Source organism: Pteropus alecto, unplaced genomic scaffold, assembly GCF_000325575.1.
Source record: "Pteropus alecto unplaced genomic scaffold, ASM32557v1 scaffold206, whole genome shotgun sequence".
Lineage (NCBI taxonomy): Eukaryota > Metazoa > Chordata > Mammalia > Chiroptera > Pteropodidae > Pteropus > Pteropus alecto.
Window position 1 is genome coordinate 2236304 of NW_006438906.1, and position 8965 is coordinate 2245268.

The 8965-nt window shown below is 42.1% G+C and overlaps 1 protein-coding gene across 1 annotated transcript in view; it reads right to left on the minus strand.

Annotated features, from left to right (window-relative positions):
• Positions 1-8965, minus strand: part of DAPK1 (death associated protein kinase 1) — a 166239-nt gene that overhangs the window by 69167 nt on the left and 88107 nt on the right. The window lies entirely within an intron of this gene.

The following is an 8965-nucleotide window of genomic DNA, read 5'->3' on the forward strand; positions in this document are numbered from 1 at the left end:
TCCCTCATTCCATGCACCCAACTTAAACTTATGGTCCAATGTCTCAACCCTTTCAGGCCCAAAGTAGAAATTAGCTAAGGTGGCAACCTGCTCTGTTGTCAGGATAGAGGGCTACTTTCAGCAGGTCATGAAGTAGAACTTTTGGTTTCGTTTCCTATTTACATCCCCACCGTCCTGACTCCAGAAAGGCCCATCACTGCTCGTCAAGATCTCCCACAGTCCCCTTGACTGAATTCAACTTGAACCACTCTTTTGGGGCACTGACTGTGTGTGTGCTGGTAGTACTCATGCCCTCTTCTGGATGTTTGAGATAGAAAGAGAAATGAGTAAAATGATGGCACATCCCCTGGAAAGCTCATAGTCCATTACGGGAGAAAGATACGCATTTAAAATGTAGTATGATAAGTGCTATACGAACCACACTTCTAAAAGGTGATGAAAACACACATAAGAAAGCAGTTAAGTCTGTGTGAGCTGGGCTTTGACAGATGAGTAGGAATTCTCTAGGTAGACACGGCCTGTCAGACAGGGTGCGGGTGCCTAAGAGCATAGCACAATCTGGTAAAGGAGAGAGGGTTGAACATCACATCTCTGTGGGTTGAACATCAGGGGCAGAGATGAAAGAGGTGAAGGGGAAGTGGTTGGATGTAAGGAAGGGGCTGGACATAAATTCCAAGATCCTACACAATTCTACGGATCGTGGGCCTCATTCCGTGGGCAAGAGGGAGTCATCAGAGATGTTTTCTAAAGCTTTACTAAGATATAACTCACATAGCATATAATTGACTCTTTTTAAAGTTCAGAATTCAACAGCTTTTAGTATATTCACAGAGTTGCGCAACTATCACCACAATCTAAATTGGGAACATTTTCATTAGCCCCCAAGGAAGCCTCATGCCCACTGATAGTCACTCCCTATTCCCCACCACCACTATCCTGCCTGCCCTACGTGACTACTAATCTTTCTGCCTACAGATTCTGGACGTTTTATATAAATCAAATTGTATGATATGTGGTCTTTTGAGACTGGCTTCTTTCACTTAGCATGTTTTCAGAAACACAGGCACTCTTACATTATTTCCGTTAATCCTTGGGTACAATTGTAGGAGGGTGATATTGTCCCCAGCCTCCAGATTTGGAAAACTCCTATTCTACCCAGATATAAGGGTGAGAGATTTTAATTCTCAGAGAGTAGCTTCTTGGGGAGGAAATATTTTTGTTTGAATCCTAAAATTCTGCTAAGCCCACATAGGACTTAGCCTACAAGTCCCGTTGTCCATCTTTTTTTAAGCTGTGAACTTTTCCAGGGGACAGAAGAGACGAGATAAATAAAAAAGACCACCTTGGAGTAGGTAGGACATTCCCAGCCTGACCTGCTCACTCCCCTCCTCATCTAAGGTGGCCAGTCATCTTGACCTTTAACCTCTTAGGCGGTGCTTTTCATGCTGCAGTGGTTCTTGAGCCACATTTGTCCTCAGTTTCCAACTCAGCAGTTCCTGAAAGCCAGCCTTTGAGGATTTTTCCGTTTCTCTCTCCGGCACTATTCCTCTGGCAGCCATGTTGTTCTTCACTCCTTAGCCTTTCCATGACACTGGGAGGGGGCAAAAACGTCCTACTGTCCCTGTGGGAATGAAGTCTGGGAGGCAGAATGGCTTTGTGAGGCTCTAGTTACAGCTGCATGTGCATATTTGCCTCCTCAGTATGTGGACTTTGAGGACCTTTCCGTTTCTCTCTCCGGCACTATTCCTCTGGCAGCCATGTTGTTCTTCACTCCTTAGCCTTTCCATGACACTGGGAGGGGGCAAAAACGTCCTACTGTCCCTGTGGGAATGAAGTCTGGGAGGCAGAATGGCTTTGTGAGGCTCTAGTTACAGCTGCATGTGCATATTTGCCTCCTCAGTATGTTTCTTTGGGGGCGAATAGGCACCTTCATGCGATTGTACCAAAGGATTAAACAAGACAATGTAAGAGAGGGGCCCCACTGTGCCGACCTGAAGAATGAAATGAAGTGCAGTTCCCCTTTCTTGTCCAAGGAAAGCCTCTCTTGTCCTTTATCTGCATCCTCTCTCTCAAGGCAGTTTGTGAAGATCCACACCAAACTAAAGGGCCTTAAAAGAAGTGAACGTTTTACCTTATGCTTCTGAAACAATCAATTCTACTTGATTTTCTATCAATATATCAGGGGAAAAAGGTACAGATACTCTGTCATCTAAGGAATATCAGATCCTTTAGCCCATCCATGCATCACTTATATCTAATTTCATCAATAGAGCAGCATTCGCATCGCATGGTAGCCATGCCTAGTAACTGCGTTCGCTTCTAGACTAGAAATGAAACTCATATTTCAGAATGGGACAAACAAATACTTACTACTGTCCCATTAGAGCTTGAGGTTCCTCATCTGTATTACAGTAACTTTGGCCATACTGAAAACAACTTATACACATACCAAAAAAAATGTGGTTAAATCTAAGAAAGTGAGGTAATATTCAGTTATTTGGAAATACAAAAGAGAAAAAAAGCAATATGAGGTTGTTTTTGGAAGTATTCCATCCATTTGCTTTTTAAACAATATTTTGCAATGACATGAGGCAGAAGGGAGCCTCCGAGGGGCTCAAAGATGGTTGGAAGAGATGTTCCTGACCTTTCCTAAACACTGGTCTACTAAAGAAATCCCACCCATGACCTTGGTCTGATCTCTCTTCTGTAACACCAGCTGGAAGTGAAGTCTTCCCAGCTTCCTGTCTCCAAAGCTGACCCCAACGACCATTCCAGAATTCTGGGTGCAGCAGTGCCTAGATGTGGGTGCCATATGACCAGCATGGAGGAAAGCCAGGTAGGAGGTTTGGGTTGAGCCTGGGTCACCAAACTCGCAGCCCTTGGCCTGGGAGAGAGCTGAGCTCTGGGCGTGGAAAGGTAGCCGAGTGAGGCAGGGAGCCTGTGACTCGGACAGCTTCTGCCACGCAGAGAAGAAACTGGGGCCAGCAAAGAGAGAACAGGGGAAACCAGAATGTCTGATGGGTCAACTGAAGCCACAATTCCACAGAGTTCTCTTCTGTGACATCTGCTCTAAGCACTGGTTAGGAGAGTGGTTGACCTAGACAGGAAGAATAAGATTTGTGACATGACTGTGAGTTTCCAAGAGGAAGTGTGAACAGTTCTCAGGGATTTCAACTACCCCTAAGAATCATAAGGTTGAGCCTGTGGTTCCTGGGGAGGGGTCTAAGAATAGCCAGGACTAGAGCTATGAAAGTCCCTAAGGCTGGCTGGTGGGGAGTAATGTTACCCCAATTTACCATACTTTAATGATTATAGGTCTTTCTTGGAGATAAGCAAGATTCCAAATACCTTCTATCTGTAATTCAGGTATACAGCATAGAGAACATCAAGCCAGATATTAAAATTACAAAATATATGATAAAAACTACAGATCTATGAGCTCAGATAGCACATGTAGTTTGTTTTTATGATTTCCATTGTCTCAATTTTTCTAAAATCATCCGGAAATCAAATAATCCACTTTGAGGGAGTAAAAAATACTCATTTAATAAACATTATGCAAACATTTTTTAACTGAACTAGTAAGAAGTTAAGAGTGTTGGGGAAGACGCACGCACAGGGTTTTATTTCTCAAGAGAACGCCTGGATGGAAAATCACCTATTTTACGTGATTTAATTCTGTTGTGAAAGGTTGAGATCGTTGCCAAAGGCACTTCAGATCTCTGTTCTTGCCTAATCGTAGCCATCTGCGGAGCCCGATGCCAAAAGTGTAACCCAGAACAGTTCTCGAAATTACCTTTGTGAATAAAAACAAAAGTTCAAAAAGTCAAAAGAGCTGGCTTGAGCTCAGAGAAGAGAGAACAAATGTAGCAGCAAAAAAAAAAAAAAAAAAAAAACCCAACAAAAAACGAAACCATCAACCCCAAAAAAAACCATTTAAGAAATCTGAGTGTGCTTTTGAGCCTTGCAAGGACCAGGAGAGGAGCAGAGAAGGTGTGTGGGGTGGGGGTGGGGGAGGTTGCTGAAAGGCCTCTTACATCAGATGCACATTTACCAGCATAATTTAGGTCCCTATGACTGCATTCAGCTTAATTAGGACAATTCTGTCACTTTTAAGGTAGCTTGAAACCATCCCTTCAATCACTGCATTTGCTTCTGGAAAGGCTCTTGTAATTCTGGATTTGCTGACAGTGCGGCATGAATTCATCCACATACATACACTGTGCTGACAGACAATGAAAAAATTCATATTCATATTCTTATGAGTTTGCATCTCAGTTTGGTTATGAAAAAGAGAGTGAGCCAACTTAATGATCCTGCATAAAGTGGTCTACTATTGCATAAATGTTTGAATACAGCTTGGTAGCTGTTTGCCAGGAACAAACTGAATCCCAGAAATTATTAACTTAGCCAAAGTCGAAAAGAGAGCTAAAGAGAGGCATTGTTGTTCCATAGGTATAGAATTTCGGTTTTGCAAGATGAAAAAGTTCTGAAGGTCCATTGCACAACGAGGTGTATATAACTAACACTACTGTACTGTACACTTAAAAATGGTCGATGGTCAATTTTATGTTGTGTTTTTTTTTAACACAATACAAAAATAAAATTTACCTTTTTAAATTAAATAAAAAATAGAATGCATTATTCATTCTGTGCCCTGCACTTGGGCACAACCATAGCATATTTCACTAAGTAAATGAGAGAGAAAAAGAGAAAGGGGGGTGGGGGGAGAGAGAGAACACATGCACGCTAGATAAAAAGTTTCCATTAAAGATCGATTTTAAATTTCAAGAACTAATAAAGGTAAAAATTTAGAATTGGAGAACCAGAACTGGCTTGATTTCTTTGGAACAATCCACTATGCCAATACGTACATAGCAATTTTAGGATTTTTATGTTAAATCTTAACAGGGTAACTGCTTTCAGATAGGTGATTCACAGCTACTAAGGTGACTATTCTGAAGTGGGCCAGGATGGGGTGATGTCCACTCCTGCCTTAAGTCAGACTCAGAATCACCTGCCCCTCTCTACTCTTCCTCTGCCCAGGCCTTTGGCAGGGAGTAAGATTCACACGTCACATCATTTCTCAGTTGCCTGCTGGATTAGATGTTTTATTTTGGTTTTAACTAGCTTAGAGAATAGTAGATTAACCTGTGAGTAGGCTCCCAGTTTAAGAATTATAGTTTTTAATTCAACTAGTGCTTCTGTATTAGTTTGCTAGAGCTGCTGTAACACAGTACCACACGTCGGGTAGCTAGAAACAACAGAAATTTATTGATTCATAGTGCTAGAGGCCAGAAGCCCAAAATCAAGGTGTTGGTGGTCTTGGTTCCTCCTGAGGGCTCTGAGGGAGACTCTGTTCCAAGCCTCTCTCCTAGTAGTTCAGAGATGCATCACTCCGAGCCTCCAGCTTTGCATGGTACTCTCCATGTGTCTCTGTCTTCACATGGCTTTCTTATAAGGAATCCTGTCAGGTGGGATTAGGGGCCCATCTTACTCCAGTATGACCTCATTTTAACTAATCACATGTGCAATGACCCAATTTCCAAATAAGGTCACATTTTGAGGTAAAAGGGGTTAGGGTTAGGACTTCAACCTAGCTTTTCAAGGGGACACAATTCAACCTATAACAGCTTCTCAAAAGGTGAACCCCAGACCAGAAGCATCACCTGGGCATTTATTTAAAATGCAAATCTTTAGGCTCCACCCTAGACCCACTGAATCAGAAACTCTAGAAGTGCAGGCAATTAACGTAGATTTTAACAAGCCTTCCAAGTAATTCTGATGCATGCTAAAGTTTGAGAACCACTTTTAAAACCATATTGTACATTTAAAAAATCATTTTGGAATGCTACGTGTGTATCTTGCCTTTCCAACAGAATCATGAGCCATTTGGGGCTGTTTCTGACTGTATTTATCCCACGTTGCTTCTCCCACTGTAGTGAGCAAATAATACTTATTGCTTACTAAAGCAGGCTAGAATCTGGAGGTCTGTATAGGTCACATGTGGCCTTCAGATAGATTTTATTTTGTGTGTTCATGAATACTATGAACTAACTGTCAACATTAAAAACTTAACTTACAGACTTTTCTTGAAAAAACTGCAGGATCTAGTAACACTGGATCCAAAATTCTACATGGCAATAGTCAACTGACTGGTGGCTGCCTCTTTGAGGTGGAGCATAAGTGTTCCAGTTAGCCACAGTCCTCACCATTCTCTAATGACTCCCTGACCTGAGGCTTCATTCGTGCACACCAGCCTTTCTCATTTACATCACCTGTCTGGTCTCCTAAATGCATCTGGGTCTGTCCATAGCTGGACAGATAGAAAAATGCATCACTATCCACAGCCTGAAATACTCAGCTGTTTCTGAGCACCAAGCTTAGGAACAGAATTCTGGAAGCCAGTGTCTCTGATTAGCACTGGCTTTGAGTTCTGAGAGTCTAGCTTCACTTTTCATCAGGTAACAGGGCAAGTTATGAAATGACTCAGGCACTGAAGATCAAAGCTTTGTAGTGCCTTGCCTGTGCGACAACGCGTGGGCGAGCTGTAACACAGTACAGAGAGATTTTGTATAGGCAGACTTCGTTAGGGCACAATGGGATGTGGAGGATATGAGATCGTGATTTTGAGACATCACATATGCCTCCTTCATGTATATGCTGTGCTGAGCTGTGACAGCAGATCAGCTGTGAAAAGATTATTTCCCAGTGAAACAAGTGGGGGAAAAGTCATTCTTTAAAGTTACTTTCACAACTTTTAAAGGGCAGATCCTGGACGAGGCTTTGACAATTATGCTTTTAACGCCTACACCAAATAGTTTTTGTACAAAGGACAGAAAAGATACCATTTCTGTACCTCACCAGGACACTGGGAGTAGTTCATGGAAAAGTGAGAGGAGTGGTGGTTTGGGGTCTCTTTATCTCAGCAGTAAGGAGGGGCCTGGAGTTTAGAGGAGAAAATTCACACACACCAGTGGAGACGGGAACAAGGTTTCAACGAGGGAACAGTCTTCATCAGTGTGTTCACGCTTGCCATGTGGTTCATCCCAAAGCGATAAATCAGAAAATACATCTACTCAAAGATTACCGTGCCAGAAGGTACAAAGGCCACTATTATGCCATAGGGCTATTTTCTGACAAAATCTTAAATTTCATTTTCTCCTGAACAACCACTGTACCTTAGCATTCCTAAAAAAGAAAAAAGGAGAGGGACTATGTTACTGATGACTAGATTTTAGAACTGTAGACAAAAAAGGGGTTTTTGGAATGTAACTTTACAGGGTGATCTGATCATAAATTCCTAACTGGGCAGGCCATGGGGGATAGTCATGCCTCAGGCCTATAACTTGTTTAGCAAAAGGTTTATCTTTGCCTTAAGCAAGCCACATCCATTGCTTTTATGCACCTAGGTTAACACACCTTTGAAACAAGCCATAACCGCCCCCAAGCACATAATCTTGTTAACTATTCTGTAATCCAATCCCTAATTTACTGTCTGTCACTTTCATGCAATCTTCTTTACCTCCTTTCTAAGATTCAAATGCATAAAAGGAACTGCAAAACTGTTACGCTCTGGAGCACTGGAGATCTTGCTTCCTGGCAACTGTTATCAGTTTTGGCTCAAATAAACTTATAAAATTTTTCTTCAAGTTTGGACGTTTCTTACGTTGACAGAATGACAATAACTTTCTCAAAAGCAAAGATGACTGTTTTTCCCAGGCAGATCTAATATTTTGAATAGTCTGTTAAAAATCAAAACACCTCTTCATGGCAAAGTAAATATATATACAGAATGGGACAGGCTTGTGATGTGAAAACAAAGGTGCACTTTCCCTCCTCAGTGCTTAGTACCAGCGTATCAGAGTTCTCCAGAGAAACAGAACCTATGTGATGAACATAAACATATATCTAGAGAAAAAGAGATTTAAAATAAGGAATTGGCTCATGAGATCATGGAGGCTGACAATCTCAAGATCTGCAGAGTGAGTCAGCTGGACCCAGCTGCAGACCCAGAAGAACTGATGTTTCAGATCCAATCTGAAGGCAGGAAAAAGCCAATATCCCAGCTCGAAGGCAATCAGGTAGGAGGAATTCCCTTTAACTCAGGGTAAGGTCAAACTTTTTGTTCTATTTGGGCCTTCGACTGATTGGATGAGGCCCACCCACAAAGTGTTGCCTGCTTTATTTGAGATACTGATTCAAACGTTAACCTCATCGAGAAACTCCCTCATAGACACAACTCAGAATAATGTTGGATCAAATGTCCGAGCACTCTGTGGCCGTCAATTGACACATAAAGTAAAGTAACCATCACAACCTGCATATGTCTAATGGGTTAAAAATCAAGGGCGATCAGTTCACAGGGAAACCTGGGATCTGTGAAGAGCAAATACACAGGGAAGAGAAACTCCTGCCTGACTCCCTGAGGAAGCGCCATTCCCCAAGGCACCGCTCGCTCCTTCCACCTAAATGCCACTTGTGGCGAGCTCACTCGATCTTTATTCAAAGTTGCCATGCAATGAATTGTATAAAGTTGTGTGCCACTCTGTACCTGCCAGGGTGGCTACCACGAAAAACAAATACTGATAATACTGAGTGCTGGTCGAGAAACTGAAACTCCCATTCTTTGCTGGAGGGACTGAAACATGGTGCAGCCACTTTAGAAAACAATTCAAAGTGTTGTCTTATAAAGTTAAACACATACTTACCACCCAACCCAGCAATCTCGCTCATAAGTATTTACCCCAAGGGCATGAAAATTTAGGTTCACACACAATGCGAATGTTTATAGCAGCTTTATTAATGATCACTAAGCACTAGAAACAACCCAAATGTCCTTCAATGGGTGAACAGAAAAACAAACATCATGCAGTGGAATACTACTCAGCAATAAAAAGGAGCAAAGGGCTCATGCACAAATCTTAAAAGCACTATGCTTACTGAAAGGAGCCAGTCTCCAAAG